The 21946-nt window shown below is 37.6% G+C and overlaps 1 protein-coding gene across 1 annotated transcript in view; it reads left to right on the forward strand.

Moving 5' to 3' along the window:
- ZNF385D (zinc finger protein 385D) overlaps window positions 1–21946 on the forward strand; it is a gene marked incomplete at both ends in the record, with an annotated part of 431343 nt that overhangs the window by 309413 nt on the left and 99984 nt on the right. The gene's annotated exons all lie outside the window — the stretch shown is intronic.

The raw sequence follows: 21946 nt of genomic DNA on the forward strand, positions 1-21946 counted from the left end.
AAAGATGCATTTCCTTCACACATGCACACACACATATGCACACAAAAAAGTTATGGTGGAAACATTGCAAAGCAAGTTAAAGTATCCAGTTTCCACTTAAAGGGTCCTTACGTCTTTGTTCCTGGCAGGAACAGTTCCTTTCCTTTTTAGTTACATGCTTTTCCCAGGAAATTAATGTCTTCTGAAACCTTTTGAAGCAAGTTTGTTCTCTCTAAATCTATCATCTTATTGATTTTCATTTTACAGGAGCTATATCTGCTTGAAACCTAATTATGTTTTTTATTCTAAATTTGAAAGAAAAGAGAGAAATTACTTCTGTACTTACTGAAAATATGTCTCAAACTGAACTAAAACAAGCACGAAATTAAAGAGTCTGTGCTTCTGAAATCAGAGAAAATCCTTCTTTAAGAACAAACCCTCAGCCAGTATAAAATGTCATAGCTCCACAGCTGTTTACTCTCTGTTCCTCAGTAAGCATTCCTTGATGAAGAGGAATTGTTCTTCAATTTCTGTGCACAAAGAGGAGAGCGTGTATTTTTGGTCTTAAGTGTCTTTTTTTTTTTTTTTTGTCCATTAGGCAAAGCAATAAATAAATGTAAAGTCTACCTCAGCAAATACTGTGTATGCATGTCTCTTCTGTAGTGTCATAAAAAAAAAAAAAAAAAAATCTCCTATTTCTTCAAACAGGCTGAGTTTCTAGAATGTGAAGAAATGTCCATTTCAAGTGACACCAAATTGCACAAAAACTATGGATCTAAAGATTAGTTTTTATTTTCTTTTATTTGCTAGGACCCCAACATTCAGTTGATTGGGAAAAGCTGTATTTCATTTAGAATTATTTCCTTTATCTCTTTCTTCACAAACCACTGCAACTTCAAGTCCTTCAATTTCTTTTTTAGAATTTGCTGTGATATGGCAAGAGATTTGGCACATAAATTGATGCTGACCCTGAGGGTAAATAGTTGTCTCTGTGAGATGCTAAATTTAGTCTCCCCTGGGCAGCTCAGGTGAAAGTACAAACAATCACAATTGTGTGGTTAACAGCATTTGTACTAATACGAGGAAAGTATTAACTTTGAATGTAAACAAGCAAGAGGAGGACGTGTTAATTTTGGTAAAATGAAAACTTTCTTGTATTCTAGTTTAATGAGAAAAAGGCAGAGCCTAACGAACTCAGAACTCAAAAATACAGAACATGCAATGTATAAAATGTGTTAGGATTCTCATCCTTACTTACTCAGTTCTGTGTTTTGATTAATATCTCTGCCTCATACTAGTTGGACTCATAGTAAAACACTGCAATATTTTCTCTGTTTCTTAAAAGAGCATTTTTGTGGACCAGAACACACCAGGAGAAAGGTCGTGAAGAACAACTTCAAGTTCAGTAATTAAATATCTTAAACATTTGTTAAGCTTTTTAGTAAGACACAAGATTAATCAGTAAAGCAAAAAGCCACTTAATACTGCAACAATGTATTATTTAGTGTATAACTTCTCTTAAATAAGAGGAGGATTAACAATCATCTGCTTTGGTCTTTAGTAGCTATCATTAACAACGTTTAAGTCTTCAACCTACGCAGGGATTTAAGATCATTATATAATCAGCAGATTTTTAGATGGCTACAGCTGGTGATAAGCATGCATTATTCCAGGCTTCTGAGCTATGCTAAGAAATTATTGTCTTGCTAGGCTTTTGTCACATAATAGTATAAAAAAATCATCGATTTCAGTTAGTTGTTCCTGGCTGTTCATAGTACAGAATGAGAGAGAAATCCCTAGTCTTAAACAAAATTTTCTTGAGGAAGTGCATTCTTGCTGATAGAGATGATTCTTAAGGGGATTGGCAATTTTATTGGATAAAAGGTGCCAGTCTTACAGATCATAGAATCATAGAATGTCCTGAGTTGGAAGGGACCCACAAGGATCATCAAGTCCAACTCCTGTCCCTGCATAGGACAACCCCAAAAATCACACCATATATCTGAGGGCGTTGTTCAAATGCTTCTTGAATGTTGTCAGCCTTGGCGCCGTGACTGCCTCCCCGGGGAGCCTGTTCCAGTGCTCCACCACCCTCTGGGTGAAGAACCTTTTCCCAATGTCCAACCTAAGCCTCCCCTGGCATATCTTCTTGCCATTCCCTCGGGTCCTATCATTGGTTGCCGGGGAGAAGAGATCAGCGCCTGCCCCTCCTCTTCCGCTTGTGAGGAAGCTGTAGACTGCGATGAGGTCTCCCTTCACTCTCCTCTTCTCCAGGCTGAACAGACCAAGTGACTTCAGCCGCTCCTCATACAGCTTCTCCTCTAAACCCTTCACCATCTTTGTGGCTCTCCTCTGGACACTCTCTAGTAGCTTCATATCCTTTTTGTACTGTGGTGCCCAAAACTGCACACAGCACTCAAGATGAGGCCGTATCAGTGCAGAGTAGAGCGGGACAGTCACCTCCCTTGCTCAGCTAGCAATACAGTGCTTGATGCACCCCAGGACACGGTTGGCCCTCCTGGCTGCCAGGGCACACTGTTGGCTCATGTTCAACTTGCCGTCGACCAGAACCCCCAAACCCCTCTCCGCGGGGCTGCTCTCCAGCCTCTCGTTCCCCAGTCTGTATGTACAGCCAGGGTTGCCATGTCCCAGGTGCAAAATCCGGCACTTGCCCTTGTTAAACTTCATATGGTTGGTAATTGCCCAGCTCTCTAATTTGTCTAGATCTCTCTGCCCTCAAGAGTGTGAACAGCTTCTCCCAGTTTTGTGTCATCGGCAAACTTAGATAGCAAACCTTCAAGTCCTGCATCCAAGTCATTTATGAAGACATTAAAGAACACTGGCCCTAAAATGAATCCCTATGGAACCCCGCTAGTGACTGATTGCCAGCCCGATGTAACCCCATTTGCTATAACCCTTTGAGCCCGATCCATCAGCCAATTGCTCACCCATTGCATTATGTGTTTATCCAGCTGTATGCTGGACATTTTGTCCAGGAGGATACTGTGAGAGACAGGATTGAGAGCTTTACTGAAATCCAAAAAGATTACATCGACTGGCTTCCATTGGTCAACTAGGTGGGTAACCTTGTCATAGAAGGAAATTAGGTTTGTCAAGCAGGACTTTCCTCCTGCAAACCCATGCTATCTGGGACCAATGACTGCGTTATCTTTCAGGTGTTTTTCAATAACTCCCAGAATGATCTTCTCCATAATTTTGCCAGGCTCAGAGGTGAGACTGACAGGCCTGTAGTTACGGGGGTCATCCCTGTTGCTCTTCTTGAAGACTGGGACAACGTTTGCTAGCTTCCAGTCAACTGGGACTTCTCCAGAATCCAGATAGTACCATTCAGGTAGTTTTTGAACTTAGAGAAGTTCTATATGGCAACAGGAGCTTGCGGGGACTCGTTGCAAGCTTGGGAATTAATTCGGATGCTGTTTGTAGCCAGCCCAAAACTCTAGATGATAAGATAGCCATGCATTGTTTTCATTTTTTCTCCTCATGTTGTCTGAGCCTGAAGTAGCCTCTTTGATGTATTTGTTCCTCAAGCCAGTAATACTGAAGCATGTAGAACAAAACAAAACCTGTTCAAGTTAGTCTAATGAGTTTGAACCTCAAAGGTTCAAGTTGAAATTATAGTCTTCTAAAACACATCCTTAGGCCTCATTTTATTTCATCTTATTTATCCATCATTAATTTTACACAAGAGATATCAATTCTGAGTAACTTTAATTTGGCTTTACCATCCATCTGTTCTGTTACAATGTAATCACTACCAGCCCCTCTTTCAATTCTGCTCATTCAAATGATTGCTAGCTGGAGCTTCTTTTTAAATCTCCATGAAGAATTCTATAAAATAAATACTGCTGAAATATCAATAGGTTACCTTCTATTCAAATTGTTAAATGGCAACATGAGACAGTATGTTTAGACTGCAGTTGTGATCCAGTAACCTCTTAAATTGTAATTCTAAACAGATTACTGGCCAGGTATGTGGCTATTGGTCATTTGTTTAATTTTCAGTTGAGTCCCTCATTTGGAGCAAGTCCAGTGTGCTTCTGCACCTTTTGGCATGGACAACCTAAGCAGGTTGGCAGAGATCAGTAACTTCAGCAAAATGGGTCTTGACTAGTTCTGCAGATTGCTCATCCCCATTAGCTAATGACAATTCCCAGGGCCTAGTCAAGCCTATTCTGACTTTGGGAAAGTAATTTCTACCCTTTAGTGCTCTGATTTACTTCCCATTTCTGTAACAGGGAGTGATAGTACATTCATGTCTTCAAGGCGCTGTTTTCATGCTCTGGTTGGTGTTTTGAAAACAGACTGATATTCACAGAAAGCTTGGAAAATGTAATGTGCCTGAAGAGTCCTTCCAAGTGATAAAGTTTTACAGATGTCTGCCCTATGAAAGCTTTTGTGCTTCTATCATGTGCTTTTGAGTCACAACCCACTGATCCCTTCCCCCCACCCCCAACTCTACAAAATGTTTATCAGTGTTAGGTTATCAGGGTTTGTTTGATGACTGCTTGATACCATCACCTAATTTCTGTTTACATGTGAATATCTATTACAGCTATGCTGAAGGCAAAATTATGCCTTAATGCCTTAATGCCTAAAGACGTTTTTTTTATTGCTCCATCCAGATAAAAAAAAAAATGATCAGTGGTAAGTCCTACTGTTACTGTTTAATCTGTATTGGGACTACCTCACTGGTCCATCTCTAGATAAGCATGTGAAAATATTACATAAAAGTAAACATTTTTAGATTGTTGAAAAGTTTGTCTGGAATTATTTACTGTAGCAATTACAGGTCTTTCTAGTGACATTGAATAGTTCTCCCCCTTTCCTATACCTTTTACCTCTATTACAGTGTCCTCCTCAGAAGCATATGGCTCTAACTAATGAGCTTCTCTTAACTTAGTATTCATATCTGATTTTTATTGTCATCACTGTCCGATGGCTCTTCCTTAGGTAGATGGTTAATTAAAGGAACTATTTTGAATATATTCAGATTTGGCCTTCTAATCAATCTTAAGGAACTGATTTAAACAAAGAATGCAAATGAGTATATTTGATCTATGAGGACAAATGGCTTAATCCAATTGTGTATTAGACCTCAGGTTCATATTCATGTAATGATTTAAAAGGGAAGGTGGTAGACCTCCATAAACTTCACAGTAGAAAGAACAAGCAATTAGACTGCCATAGACATTTCTGGCTTTTCCTTGGGAAAAATAGAGGTAGATTTTTGGTACAGAGTGGGGAAAATAAATGTTGAAACAAATTACCAATATTTTCTTTGTTAGAAATTTACAGTCATTAAACTGATTCCCTGTAATGATAATGCCAGTTAAAAGATCAGTGCTGAAAATCAATATATTTAAATATCTTAATAAGATCTGAGATATTTAACTTGAGGCTGTTCCAATATAAAGGAAAAAAAAGTCTGGCTTATGGTTCTCTCACCTCTACATGCTTGACAATTCAAGCATGTGTCAAAGTATTCCCCTAAACCCCTAGTGTAGGAGGATATAACCAAATCATATTATGGCCTTTCTTGCAGAAATTTAAGTTAGAGTGGATGAGATGTATCTGACCTAAATTGATGTCTAAAAGCAAAGCATCCAATCTGAACCAACCATTCAGCTCCTTCCAGAGTCAATGCAGAAAGATGGGTAGCCACAGAAAGCAACTTATCCTGTCTGAGATGCTTACCTGGGATGGCATTAATCATCTGCAGGAGGTACTTATCTCCAATAAATCCTACACCAACTGTGCTGTCTTAAAATGCTATACCTGAGGTAGCCAACTGACACAGGAAATACCAGATGTGTCTTAGGAACAACTTTTTTCAGAGTGAGTGCAATCAAACACCATACTGTTTTTCCCAGGGAAGCTGTGGACTCTTCATCCCAGGAGATACTCCAAACTTCACTGGGCAAAACCCTGAGTGTGAGGGCCTGGACGAGGCTGCCTGTTGGTGCTGCACTGAGAACTAGGGAGCTGGAGCAGATGACATCCAGAAGCATTTTCTCAAACTAAATAATTCTGTGAATTCTAAAGGCCTATAATAAAGCAGAAAGACTAAGACTATTGTGTTTAGAGGAGATAAGAAACCATGAAAGGGAGGTGGTGAAGAAACAAAGCAGGAAGGATTCTGTCCAGCCTGAAATGCTGCTGAGTATTGCAGCTCGAGCAATGCAAGGTTGATAGGAAGAAGTAATATATTGTGTTAGATCAACAAGCTAGCTTCAAGTGCACAGCCTCTTTTTTTTCCCCTTCAGCTCTTGCTGGAATACAGGAACCAATCAGAAAGAGTAAAGCATGAGATTAGAAGTAGAGAAGGTATATGAAAGATATTATGTGATAAGACAGATCTCTGGTTAAGACATGTTTTTCCTAAGTTTGTGATCTTTGCATTATTGCTATTTTACTCCAGAGAGCTAAAATAAGATTTCCAGTGCTCATAGTCTTGGATCTCTGGCTGTTTATAAATGAATGTGGGAGGATAGGGAGTAAGGATGAATAAAGCTATCAAGCATAGGGGTGAACAGGGGAACTGTGACAGACTGTACTGCCTCCTGTCCAAAAGATGGCTCTCAAATAAAGTTATGAATCTTAGGACTGAGATCTAGAAACAGTGACTAGATTCTGTCCAGACTTGCATGTATGTGTGGCTTAGCAACCAAGACTGTTCAAAACCTGTTGGTGTCTCCGTATGGTGATAGAACAAGAGAGGCAATGACGTATGGATGGAAATTGGTGCTTTTTATTAAACTGTGACATCATTACCTACTGGATATTTACAAATTGTTTTTTCAAGAGGAGGCCACTTCTTAGTAATTGAAATTACATTTCAGCATTAAATTAAGGAATAGTCATTTCCAAGTGTTTGGTGCCTTGAAAGCAGAAGTTAATACTGCTTACATACAGTGTTTCAAATTTCACACAGTTGCTTGAGCAGAACATATGCTGGTTGAGTGCTTCAATTAGATAGTGAGATGTTTGGTTTGGAAAATTCACACTGTGAGGGAAAAGCTCACAATTAGAGCTTAGAGTTTGGTCCACATTCTGCTTGCCAAAACATCTGCTGCAAAACGATGTCTTTTGACATTGCGTGAAATTAAATTCCTTTGATTAACTTTTTCCCGCAGTTTAATAACATTACTATTGCAATTTAGGAGGTTTGGCTTGTATGTATGTGTATGGGTGTGCATTCTTGTTATTTTTCTTCAGTAGTAAAATCAGGATGTGATGTTCTGATGGGTGATAGGCTAATCCAGTCTGATAATGTTACCTACTCATTGTAAAGGGCTGCTGTGTTCGTAATGTGCTAACCTTATCAATATTCTTAGTACCCAGCACTGGATTGCTTAAAGACTTATACACAGGGGTAGGGAGTAGAAGCCACTGCAGTGGGCACTGCATAGACCCTCCTTTTTCAGATACCCATACACACAGAAAACTTAAATTTATCATGGTGTGAGTTTGACATGGCCATATAAATTCAAGCAACAAACTGTGTTCAGTCTCTTGATAGATTTGCAGTTGAGAAATTTACTCTTCTTTTTATTCCTAAGTACAATGACAGCTAGAAATAGCCAAGGACTCCAGGACAATCACATTCTTGTAATATTATGTTCTGCAAGGAGATAGGGATAAACTGCTCCATGCTGGTCTGCAACACCAATTTGTTGCAAGCAGGAGTAGATCCTAGTTTCTGAACATCTCAGTCTTCAATGATTTTATCCTTCAGCATCCTGTATACCTCATTTTCTCTTTGGTGGGTTAACTGAGGCACGAAGACACTGGCATTTACTTCAAATCCTACAGGAGATAAGTGGATGAGCAAGAGATTGACCTGTATTCTTCTAAACTGTGTAGTATCTGCTAACTGCAGACTCGTCTCTGCAGCGGGATGAGGTAACTGCCGTTTTCTTTCACACACAAGACTGTGATATGAAGTGGAGATCTGAAAATGGGCCATTGTCAGACGCTGAAATGAAGCATCCATTATTTTAAGCTGATTTAAGCTGGTTATCTCCATTGCTACCAAATTTTCTTAGGTAGTTTGGAAATGGCTTAATGGTTTAGATACATGAACTATGTCTTTCCCAGTAATTTCGTAATAGTAATGTTGGCTGTAACTAATTAGATTCTGTTTGATGTATTTTTAGTTTTAAAAGATTAGCAGAGTCTTTTAACAAATAGTATATTTGTGAGTACTCTTGTGGGGAGGGGACTAAAGGAGAGTATGATATCATATTTCACTGCACATATTTGCTTTAATCTGTATCGGTTATAACATTATAGGATTTTATGTATGTGTCCATTATAGCTTCTTCTTATTGCTGCAGCCTCAAAGAGAAGTCATATGTCTTTTCTAAAACAAAGCTTTGTTAAATACTGTTAATGGTTATTTCAAGCAAGGATAGATTTAAATGAAAACATTCAAATTGCTTATCAATCCGTTTTTCTCCCAGAGATAGCAAATAAATTCTGTAAAAACTAGTTCACTTTTCCCACCCCAAAATATTACGGGGGTTTAAGTTTAGGGTATTGTCACTTAGGCAGACATTCTAGCTGAGTTTCAAACTAAATTCTTTTGATAAAACACACTTATTACAAGAAAATTCTTTCATTATTAGTATAAAAAAGTAATAAAATAGGTATTTTAACGTTGCTGAAGCTCCCACTTCAGAACAATACAAACTGTATTTTTCATTTGAACTACCATTATGCATCTGATGTAGCATGCTAGACCTTGAGGCAAGTATCACATCATCTTCTTTGTAATATGAAATGGCTGAATACATCTACTGTTCTTAGAGAACATGAGTTGGAACATAAACCTATCAGACCCAAAAAGTTTGATGGCTTCCTGTCCTTAACTCAGACATACTGTCCAGCAGCTCATACAGAATGAATTATGATCTAAGATTTACGTAGCTTGATTTATTTTATATCTATTTTACTTTTCTTTTAAAAAATTCCCTCAACTCCCTCTGTATAGAAATCAATGCAGGCATTTCTGGATGACAGAACAACATGTAGATTTTGTTATCACTGAGGTTTCCCCTTCCTAATCAGGTCACCTAAGTGAGAAAGGGTGGAGTAATGTGTATCATCTCTTAAATTTTCAATTAGGAGTAAACTAGACAAGGTGATTGTGATGAAAGCCTCTTTGGAAAAGGAGTTCATTGCAAGGAACTGTATAGGGAACAGCAGACAGAGGAATGAAGGAATGGGCAGTTCTGACCCTAAGGCAATTGTTCCACTTCCTCCAAGAACATGAAAAATAAGACCTTAGGTTTTTTTCTATCAACCTGTGCATTTGTAACTGTGCATATGAGGTACTGTACCTCTGAGCTACTGGTTTCCCATGTTTTCGCATAGTAGTTTATAAGCTCTAGTATATTACACCTGCCTGCTTATGAATCTCATAGCAGAATGCCCATTTTCCTTCCTACTAACTTTATGAATATGTCATCATATGCCATCATTCAGTTCCTCATCTTCAAGATGAGTTCCTCATCTTCAGGGTCTTCTTCAAGGCTCCTCCTCACCAGTGTCAATGATGTGACAGTGCCACTGTCCCACTCTTTATCTAATCAAAACTCTGTATCAAGTAGTGACAAGTTCAGGATGTGTAAAGCCCCCTGAATTCTGGCTGATTTTGATATCCTAGTTGACAAACAGGAGGAAGAGAGATGAATCCTGAATGAAGATCAAATTATTACAGGTGGGAAGTCAGATGGGATAAAGAGAACTCCACATCTCAAAATTGTTTTCTATGTTTGTACTGACATACCCTGGACCTCTCCAGTCATATTTTTCCTGTAAATCTATGGCCTAAATTTCTACCTGCTGCTGAAGAATAGAAGCTCTTGCTTCAATTTTTGTAGGAATGATTGATCTCCCATGGTAGCAAACCTGGACTTCTGTCATTCAGCAGTGTAAACACTGGATGGCAAAAAAGAGCAACTGTCTGCAGGAAATGTGACTAAAACAGATTTTAAATGAAGTGGACAGTATGTTGTAGCCACTTCTTTCTAAGTAACCTTTCACTGTTGTAGTAGCGTTGGTGAATTAAGTTTGATCTTTTGTCACTTGAACATGGATATGAACTATTCCCTGTTTATGAAAAAATGCTTAAACAAAAAAAAAAGTAATAAGAAGAAAAGGCACCATCAGAAATCAATCACAAACACTTTGGAACAGGTATTCTTATACATGGCTATGGAGAAGCTATATTATTTTGTATGAATATTATATTTGCATAAGATTACCTGCTTGGTATTGTTCTGGCTCAATAATGAAATCAAATGAGGCTTCAAGGGAGGAATAGGCATTGAAGAAAACAATGAAGGATATACACCTTATCTCTAGAAAGAATATTGAGGCTCCTTACAGAAAAAATGATGAGCTTGTCACCAGAAAATATTGATGTTCCTGTTGCCATCTCAGTTAACAAGCTTATGTTTTGCAGGCCAGAGTCTAAGAGCAAAAGAATATTTAGCCATTAAAAATTCCTGTCTAGAGAGAAAAAGTGAGTGAACAGAGAGCAAATACTTAGACACATTGACTGGGAAAGTGTAGGAGGAAAAGTGTAGGAGGAAAGCTCTTCTCTCCTGGCTCAGGTTTAGATGTTGCTTCCAAACAGGTAACTGAGTTCTCCAAGAAGCACCGAGATAAATCTAAAAGCCAAATCTGCAGACCTGGGGTAAGCTTAACCTTTCTCTTTACTTGTGTGCACCTTTTGGCAACAGGTGTCTGCCTCTGAGGAACTGTTTGAGGCCCCTTATCAGCTTCTGTCATGGGCACCTGAAAGCACTTTCTAGAGATGGTCAACTCCCATATGTGTAGTGTAACAGCAACAGCAGCAGTGAGATCCAGTTTGTTTGGTTGGCTCATTGGCATCCACCCAGAGAAAAGTGCAAAATAAGGCGCTTGTCACCTCAGAGGTGTATTTATGGAGGGGGGGTCATTGCAACTGTCCCCGGGCAGTGAGTGAGAAAGGTGGGTATTGTAGCGGGTCTGAGGTAGAGCGAACTGCAGGCAAGAGGGGGAGTCTTGTCTCCTGTGAAAACTGCTTATTAAGAAACTGGGGAGACAGGTCACAGGCATACCCTTGTGCCATTGCATTGGCTGTTAACACATACATTGTGGAAATACTTTTTTAAACTGCTTTTCAAAAAGGCAAACTTAGGAGAAGCTTCAAAACATAAACAGCTTCCCTGGTTCTGTAACAGGAACAACTGAGGCAAAGATGGGTAAGTGGATAAGCACTAGGTCTGAGATTAAACATCTTTTATATCACCTGAGGAACTGCTTCCTTTACAGGACTTTGTTTGGGCTTGTTGACCGTAGGGAGTCCTTTCACCCATCTGTTCCAGTGCTTAGCTTCCGCAGCCTTGAGTTACCATCCTAACATAATAGAGTTGTTTATTCAGCAGATTCATTATTGAATTATGAAATCAGAATTGGTAGAATCTTGCAGCTTCTGCAATTACATCTATATTTTTGTACCATCATACAATGAACTTTGTTCATTTATTTTAACAAGTGTAGGTTAGCTGTAAAATGGCAGTCTATCGCAGTATATTATGCAAATTGGTAATGCCTTACTTAAGATTAATAAGTTTAAAAATTAGATGTTTATGACAACATTTGTAGGACCATGAAACCTTTGAAAGTGCCATATTCTGTTTCACATTGATTGGAAAGTGGCTTACAAACTAGATAAAAGGAATAGTGGGTATTTTTAAGAACAATGTGGCAACAAACAGATAATATAAGTAAGAATGACGAAGACCACTTTTAGCATATCAACTACCTAAAAACGTGCTTTTCACACTGAACATATTACAGAGTCAACACCACCTTGTCCAACTTTTGGTAGAGTTCTCTGTAAGAGATAGCATTCAGATAAAACACCAAAGGATAGAATGTTATATTGCTGTGAATCCAGTATGGACTGTAGGCCCTAATTCTTCAAAGCATTTAAGCATGAATTTGCACATCAAGGGGTATGCACAAGGAGCTGCTACCCAGCAACATCTGGTGGATTAGCACATTGCATTATAGATGACTAAAAGGCAGAACTCCACTGTGCAGAATGGTCAGTCCAGCTCTCTTGATAACATAATGTTCATTATTAAAAGCAAATAACAAAAGAGATTGAACCATATTATCATGTAATTGCCTTACTTGTCTTCCTTTTGCATCACAAAAATATTTGTCTTTAACATGGTATTTGAAGATACCTTTACATGGTGTTCCCATTCACTTTTGATTTTAGGTCCTCCTTGGAAAAGAACTTATTTTCCTTTCTATAAAGTTCAGAGCAAAAGCATATCATTCAAGATGTTTATAAATTCCTAAACAGAGAGGTTACAGTGGGGAAGCCTGCCAAAATGTCCAGTATAGAAGCACTACTAGGTCCTGCAATAACGTCTGATGTGCTAGCATAGTGAGCACCAGAGAAAAGTTCTAAAGTATGTTGTGGGTTGTTTGGGTTTTTTGGTTTGGTTTGCTTTGCTTTGCTTTTTTTTAACTGAATATGCTTTGTAATCAGAAGCATTAAAATAATTTTTAAAAAAGCATTGATTTGAATAGAAATGATGTGTGGTATTTTTAGTTATATTGCGAATGTGCCATACTGTATAATGGAAATATTGGACACCTACTTTAGCATTTACTGCATTGCAGTCAGATCCATTCTGACAGGGTTTATCTGTTATCTCATTCAATTCCCTCAGAAAAATGAAATTATGTATTTCTCTTTGTGCTCTCGAAGCAGCAAATTCACTAGGTCTGTTGTATTTTTTGATACTGGGTTTATAGACTTTTCCTTCTTTTCTCTGCAAGCTTATCAATATTTTGTAAATCAGTATTTATTTCTAACAAACTTCTCCTGCTCTACTGCTTAAAATTCTACAGTCCAGACAAGTAATTCTGTATGTGACTATATTTTCCTTTGGGAGGTCATGGTGGGGTGACAAAGGGAGGAGATGATATTCACAATACAGCATGTTAGCATACTTAGTGCTTATTCCTATAGCACTAGAAAGGAATTCTTACCAAAATACAACATATTTTTATAGCTGTATAAATCATTTTCTCAAGGGGTCAGGGGCTTTTTTCCCTATGTGGTAAATTATGCTAAGTCTTCGTGAGTTAATTAAAAATCTTATCTGTTAATTATCTACAGTGTGTACAAAATAGCTGTTCATGTAAGTTGTAAAGTTAGGAATTTTTTTTATCACTGGCATCTTACTGGCCAAGTTAGAAAAATGTGTGAATATCCTAAATGTTGCTTTACAACTTTAATTGGAAGGCATTAAATTGTGATTTGTGTCAGTCATCATGTCTATATTAGAAACATAAAATTTATTGTGACTGACATACGGAATAAGTACGAAACATAGGGAATGCCATTATTATTTAATGAATCTCACTTATATAAATACCAGAAATAATATTATTACCATTTTTGGTAATAATATACCATGTCATAGTTATATACCATTTTTGGTCAGAGTCTGGGAAGATTAAAATCATCCTAATTCTGTGATGTTTACTTGGAATAATACTGCTATCAGTGATTCAGAGGATTAACTCTAAGCTGGATTTTTCTAAATATAAGGTCAGAATGATTAACATTTTTTTCTCATACTGTAAGTAAACCTAAATATCTTGATAATGGTTTAAAACCTCTAACTACTACTGCCTTTAGTGAGGGGAATATTTTTTAGATGCAACAGTCACCATTTGATTTTGATTCATGCCACAATTCATTTATGTGTGTGTCTGTTCCTTGGGGAGTTTTTGCAGGTGGGAGTTGGGGAGTTGGGTTTTTTGTTGGTTTGTTAGGGTTTGTTTTGTTTTGCTTTCCAAAAAGAAGTGAGGCATATAAGAGTCTCTGAAGCTCTGGTACTCATTGTAAGATTTATTCTCTACTATTAGTTCCTGGTGTGTGAAGTGATGGTGCATAGGTTCACAGGCAAGACAATAAGAGGGATTTTAAAAAGGACCCTAAAGAATTATGCAGCACTTTTTATGTCATAAAGTCAAAAACAAAAGAAAGCCAAATTAAGATTGTGGTAAAGGTTTGGCAGGAACACTTTTAAAACTAATGCAAGTACTGAATGCATAAAATCAGTAATCAAGTTGGGAGTCATATGTTGGAAGCAGCAAATATGCTACATTACCTACAAAGATAACACAGTGTTCATTTTTCTTAGTAGCTAATTTAACTACCAGGTTTTTATTGCTGTTTCTGCTCAGTCCTTCCATTATTAGCTGAAGTCGACATTTCCCACAAAAGTTCATCCTTGGTAGTAATAATTTGCTGCCATATAAAATAAATGACTTAACATAAAAGATTTTACTGATTGTAGAGCCAGTTGGCACTTTCTTGTTCTCTGCTGAAATGAGCGCAACACATTGTCTATTATAGCTGCACGACTACCCTGTGACCGCAGTGTGTTGCAAGTTTTAACATTATTGCTTCTGTATGTATTTTTCCCCTATAAATTATTCTTTGCAGAAGAATGTTAATTAGTAACTGATAGATATAAAGATTGCCAGGGACAGCCCATTAATTCCATTTACCTTAATGGCACTTAGATCTTAGCTTGCAGTACAGCTGTATTCAGACTGGATTATAAATGTAATTTTTTGCATCATTAACTACCCTGATTAATCTTAGACAGCAAAAGCATAATTATAGAAACATAGGACTTGCAATGTGCCAGTTTAAAGTTGTAGCTTTGCTCTTTTATATTTACATCATTGTAAACAGCATAGGTTTTGAAAATTTAGACTCAGAAACAGTTTTTCTCCCTTTCTTAATAATTAACTTGTGCCTTGTACTAGTCATTTCTCATTTCTGCTTTTACTTGGTTTTTTTGAGGTTTTATTTTGTTTGTGGTTTGTTGGGTTTTTTTAAGTGCCTTTCATAACATGTTTTGCTTTTGACTGGTGCAATTACTAGATATTTGCATAGTAATTGACCACTATTATCGAAGTGTTCATTCTGCTCAAAGAGTGTTAAAGAAAACACATGTAGTCTGTGTCTGATTTCTGCAGAGGCTCCTCGGAGAAGAAACTTATGGCCAGAAGACATCATTGTGATTTTCACATTATAGTTGTCATGAATGCCCTGGTTAGAAGTCTGACAAACAATTCAGTCTGTTGGGCCAAACAAGAGTACAAATTCAGATACCAGCCTGAGACAGGAGCAGATTTGATGAGGTGCTGGTCTTCCAGAGAGCAACCAGGAAATGGCATGTTCTATTTGAGTTCATGTTTAATGTTAACAGTTGGGAAACCTGAGCTGCCTGGTATCATAGAAGCTTTTGCCACATGGGGTTTTTTTGCCTTGTTTTTCTTTGTTTTTGATCAGCAAAAGGTGATGTAACCCTACATTGGTTGTGTGCCTTTGGTGTAGTATCGTCTTATCAATATAAAACTTACGTGAGAAATCCCCACCCTGATAAGTGCATAATGCTACTTAAAGTGTTAAACTTCTAGTTGCAGTTAATAATGAGAAAGACAAGAAGTGACAGAAAGAAAGAGAGAATTTGCACTAGTAATGCCATTTCAATAATCATAAGTCTGAAAGGAAAACTAAAAGCAGTTACTTGAATGACGATGTTTCAGAAATGCCATTTGTAAACAGTTAATGGATGGTTCTCAAGAACATACTGGATTGTTCAGGATCAGACACTGCTGCATGCTGTGAATGTGCTGTGTGGCTCCTCACATAGAGTGTAAACTGAAGATTTTTTGAAGGGGGAAAGAAGAAAAATTTTCCAGTGATTAATACCAATTGGTGATTGCACATATGCCTTTTTTAATAACACGGATTTCTCATGTGTGGAAGGGTCTGAGCAGATACAAGTCAATTTCAATATAACAAACTACATTGTTGTTTTTAGTTTTGTATTTGAGTCTCCTGGCTTCTTCTTTCAAGCTGTAGGCACAACCATTGCAGAGGCAATCTGCCACACAAATTACAAGGAGATTACAGTAAGTACAGTTTTCTCAGTAGTGCCTGAAAAGGCAGCAGCACTTTTAAGAAGACACAGGAAAAGAAGAAGGGTAGAGGTTTGGTGCACTGAAGTTTGCAGCTGCTCCTGAAGGAAAAGTATTTTTTTAGTTATCCTATCCCATAGCAGAACTATTTGTGCCTGCAGCTGCTCCTGAGAGCTGCCAGGGTAAAAGCTTCCCTCCCACTAGGTCGTACTGTCTTTTGAAACAAGAACCAAGAGCCACATGAAGTGTGGTGAGGAGTTGACCAAGGGCACTGCTCTGAGCTAGGAAGAAGGAGTTGGTGGAGGAAGCAGTGAGTGCAACTCCTCATTCAGGCACCTCTGCGGTGTCCTTGAACCATTGCTTACTCTCAGTTCCTATCTGTAAGACAAGGATAATATTTCCTGACCTTTTAAGTGTGTCACAAAGATCCTGGTCATTAATGATTAATCCTGGCACATGAATGTATGCAGTTACGTAAGCATTAAGATCTGGACATAATTGTCAAAGCTGAGATCCAAGGTCAAGTCTTGGTTTGAACTTGTTCCATCAGAGTGTCAAGATAAGCAGGAATAAGTCCTGGTGGATAGGGTTCATCTGTAACATAATTTCAGTATAAAGCTAAAAGAGCTTTATAGTAGCAGGAGGAATGACGTTTTCATTGGTGATGTTATTTTTATAATCACAGATAATTAAATGGGTAGAAAATAAAACCAGTCTTAGGGCTGAGAGTCCTGCAAGGATCTAAGAAGACAGAAGCAAACCCTCTGGGGTTTGCACTGCACTTTTGGTGTTGTCATCTTTTTTTCAGAATTCTTTCATTAGTTGCTGCCATCTTACCAGGTCCCTCTTACCTATTCTGCATTGTAGATATCTTCGGGGCAGAGCTTTTACTATAAAAGCAGAGATAACACACCAATGCGGTATCCATAGGCATCAAATTATACATAAAAAAAAAAAGAATCCTTCAAAATAACCAGAGCTGCATTGTTTGTGCACTGTGGAGCTTCTTTTCTGAAAAGGTATGCTAGCAGTGCAGATGTCTTTAAGTACTTGACTTGCAGGCAACAACTAGACAGTTCACAGGCAATAAAACTGCCTGTCTTCGCATCCATAGGTACTTGTGTGAGGTACTCCAGACAGATGATTTTGAATCAATTATGCTTGTGCTGTCTAGTGCTAAGGCATAAGGCTGTGAATGAGAACAAGTGGATTTGCCAAAAGTTCTAGTACAGCTCAGTTTTCATATGTTAATTACCTGTCTGTAAGTGGTCTTTGTAAAGCACTGAAATACTCAGATGAGACTTCCTATTGTGTTTAAGTTCATAATATACATGAAATCCTTTTCATCCTGCTTATTTCAAAATACTCTAGCTTCACTGAATGTTAAGTGATGCTCCCCTTCTCTCTGGGGGTCAGCTGAGGAGATGGAAGAACTCTCAAGGCCACTTGCCTGCAGTAGCTCTGTATCTAGCTGCATCATCCCTTCCTTTTTGCCCAAATTCTGGTTCCCATCCATATGTATTGGTTTGTTTGGGGTTACACCCTGGAGGGACACAGAGCATCCCTTCTTACGCACTGGACTATAGCCTGCACCGCAGTCCTCACCTGGTCAATGAACTTCTGACTACTTTGTGTGTGTCAGGATCTACATCACCAATATAGTCGGAGCTGATTTGGGATAAGGGCATCCAGTTTGAGTTTGCTTGACCTAAAGTCACAGAGAGACCAAAATCAACATGAAGTAACTTTAACCAATCAGAGAATTCAAGAAAAGAAGTAAACTGGGTCCAAGCCAAATCACTAGTATAGAAAGAAATCCTGTCACAGTCTGCTGTGACGGTGAAGAAGTGAATGAATTCCCCCTTCTCTTATTGTCCTTTCACAAGAGAAAAAAACAAAAGTAACTGAAGTAGTCCCAAAAACTGAAGGCCCCTACTACCTCCATCTTTCTGACTTTGTAGATATATCAATATTTATTTATGGTAGTGGACTCCTGGAAGGAGTGGAGATTGCTGTTTTAAGCCCATTTTGAGATGTCTTGAACTTTTGGGCTAGTATTTCTGGTATGCACACAAGTAACAACAGGTTTTCTTTCCTTCCTTTGTTTCATTTAGTTCTGGTTCAATCTACCAAAAGCTCAGAAGTCAGGATCATAATGGTACTTCCCTGGCAATACTTTTCTCTAAATTTTAATTTTGACATATCATTCAGATAAAACTTCAAAGATGAAATTGCACGGAAACATACGCTGTTAACTTTTCATCTTTTTCCAAATAATATAAAAACATGCTGAGAATTATTTAATGCATCACATTTCAAAGATGGATAGGAAGGGATTAAAGTACTTCAAGTAGTGAATGAGCCATAACTATATTCTCCACAGCTGTTCAGTGCACTCAGGATTGCACTAATGATTCAGTCGCTGAGACTGACAGGAGACTTGGAGTGAACCTCAGTAGCAATCTGTAGAGAATTACTCAAAAAGTACAGTCACAATGTGGGTACCCAGTGCAGGTATAAGTGTGTTCTTTTCATCAAAAGGGAATATAATTTTGGTTTTTCACCATGAGGAAAATGTGAGACGTTTCAACTGGTGGGGAGTTGGGTGAGCAATGTAATAATCTGCATTTGTTCTAAATTATTTCTTTTCTGTCTCTTCCTACTTTCTGCATCCTAAAGAATCTGAAACAGAAATCAGGTTGATCTTAACTTTGCAGTTACAGATATGTTATTAAAATGCAAACCACTTTCTGACCACCTATTTCTCTCATCTTCCTGGGATCTTGCTCAGCTTAGTACCAAATTGTAATGTTGTTTATGCATACATAGTTACTAAGCACAGCAAGGTTTATTTTCATTATTATGTAAGCTCTCAAACTATATCAAGAGAATTTACTACTTTTTTTTTTTTTCCATTTTTGAATTTCATATTTCTCTCTCTCTTAGTGGAAGTGAATTTCCTGAACACACAGTCTCATCTTGGTTCAAAAATTCAGGCAGGTGTTAGAGCTAATAATGTTATGAAGGAAGCAAGCAGGTTAATGACTTCTCCTATGGACCATAATCTATAAGCTGAGCAAAGTTAAAATATTTTTCTCATGCAAGGAGATATAATGCTCTTAGTGATCTGTATGAGGGCTATGAATATATCTGTGCACATTATTTACCCTCATATTTAACCATTGCCTGTTGTAAGGGTATATTCAGCTGCATGTGCAAACTATAGCGCTTCAGTTCCCATATGTGAAGAGTCTGGGGAACATTATTTTTCTCTGTTGACTGATGATGATGAAATTTATTTAAATAAAATTGTCTTGAATCTCAAGATGTGAGGCAGTATGATGACAGTTGGTCACATGATTTTATATCCTTGAATTTTCTTAAGAAGGACAGTAGAACATTTCTTCTGAGAGAAGTGAGTGGAGATGTTTTAAGTGCTTTTTTTCAGTGCTGATTTAAAAAAAAAAAAAAAATGCTTCTACCAGATTTTGAAGACAGACAGACATCCATTTAAGAACCAGGAGAGAAATTCAATAATTTTCTAATTACTCCGTTGTAAAGAGTTGTCAGAGACCTGGTGGCTAGAGAAGCAGAGCAGCTTTGGTAAATGTTTCAAGTGAAATGTTGAAGTGTTTTACTCTGAAACAGTTATAAAATGAGAATCTGAAAAATTTCTGTCTCTCCAAGATTCAACTGCTGTATTTTAGCCTTTGCTTCATGAAAATATTCGCTCACTCACACCCCCCCCACCAAAACCTGGGATAAAAATATTCTGTTCCCGTAACATTTTTTTCCTTTCATGGTGCAAGGTATGGATTAAATGATGTCTTGGGGTCCCTTTTAGTCTCTTATTCTCTGGTTCTACAAGTATGACTTAAGAATTGTAACTTCTCACAGTGTTAAATCTTAACTCACTAAGACAGATTTTGAAATGTGTTGAAATGTTATAAAAGTATAGATTTGATAGAGTATTTTAATAATGTCTGAAGCATCCCTTGGACATTTTCAGGTAAGAATGTATATTTTTAAATGCTCTAATTATACTATACACCTTAGTTCTTATGGTTTCTTTGGCGTCACTAGAATAAAAATGGTAAATAAGAAGAATTTTTAAAAGAAGCTAAAAAAGCATAGCAGCATGATGAGGAAGGTTACATTGCAGAATTATTTTCCCACTCCTTAAACACATATATATACAGTCACTTCTCTGAAAAACATGTAGTAGTTTGCAGAGACCACTTTGGACTCTCATACTTGTGAGCAATTCACTTGTACGAGTGAATCAAGTGCCTCTCTGCCAGTTCTCTGTCTGGCACACATCCTGCTTTTATTGTTGTTGTGATTAGAAAGACCCACTATTATTAAATACCAATTATAACATTTGGTTCAGTGTTCTGAAATTCATTCACGTATGAATGATGCTATTGGGAATTTGTTGTATAACCCTCATTACGCCTGCCAACCTTTTGTTCTGATCTCTTTTCTTAAGCACAAAACATGAAAATGCCCCTAGCTTTTTTTTAATGTGTTCTTTTTCTCACGAGCTTATTTTTGCTTTGTTCTTGGTTGAAGCTGGAAAACAAATGGCATTTGTGAACCTTATGTTTTTATCTTTATTGGTATCTTTAGAGATATCTTTAGAGAAAGTATGACATTTATCTCTTTTTGTTTTAATCGTTTCTTTTGGGTTTAATCATGTTTTTACTGTCTGCCACTGCTCATTTAAGTGTGCAGCTGAAAAGAAACAATCCACCCCTTCTTTCCACACCACTTTGGTAATGCCTACTAGAAGTGGAGTGAGTAATTCTCCCACTTTCAAGGTGGTCTGTTTCATGTTAGTCTGTTCTTATGCTGCAGTTGTTGTATTGAGCGTTGTGCACTGGATAATTGAGCAATATGACAAACACGCCACATTTCTTTGCCTTTCATCTTCTCTCCTTTGGGAGAATCTTTTAGGTCTGGTAGAATTTTGTGTGTCCTTTGGATCAGCACTGGGAAACAATCATGGTTTTGTAATTCGGAAGATTATTATCCGTGGTATTCTTGCTCTGTTTGTTGAAGAAACTGGAAAACATGTTTTGAATGAGATGGGACTGAAGAAAAAGAAAAGGCCATTCCATTCCAGAAAACCAGTTGAATACCACCCTGGAGAGTTGTTCTGAGAGATGCGAGGCCAGTTGCTTAACCCAAACTTTTCTCAGACAACTTTATGGATTGTGAGTCCAACTTGCAGTTGTAAGGCTGCGTTTAGTCTGTGTAGCACCTTCACAGATGAATCTGAAGTCAGGAGCTGAGTGGTGAACATATGAAAGGCAATATAATAGTAAGTACTATTAGGTATATTAAATTGGGCAACTGGAACTAGAGTACACTTTTATTCTTCATTTCTGAGAAAATACCGTCTTTTATCTAACAAAGAAGTTTTGAAAATAAGTTAATTATACTTGTGAAGTACTCACATCCTGTGTCAATGAAGACTGTAGGAGTGCCAATGAATAGGCCAATAATTCCAATTGGGAGCGAGGTTTCAGCTTTATACAGTAAATGAGGTCTATGGCTATTCATTGAACCCCTTGGACAAAACACAACATTGAACAGTTGCTCATTAAATGAACATTGTCCATCTTCTGAATAGAACAAAGCCAGAATCTTTCAGGAAAAATATGTGAACATTTTAAAAAATGTAAATTCATAAAGGTGTTAAATTAAGGCTTATAGGCATTTCATGTCTTTAAGGGTTTGATCTGCAACCTTAATGTTCCTTTAGCACTGTGTGTTTCTGTATTTAGCATACGTACGCGTACATACACAGATTTGTTCCAGTTTGACAGTCCTTCACATGTTGATTAGTGTGTTTGATTAGCATAATCACTATGTGATTATTTCTCACTAGCCTTAGCATATGCAAATTCTTGTCTTTTGACTG

The sequence above is a fragment of the Platalea leucorodia genome, assembly GCF_965183815.1.
Source record: "Platalea leucorodia genome assembly, chromosome: 1".
Lineage (NCBI taxonomy): Eukaryota > Metazoa > Chordata > Aves > Pelecaniformes > Threskiornithidae > Platalea > Platalea leucorodia.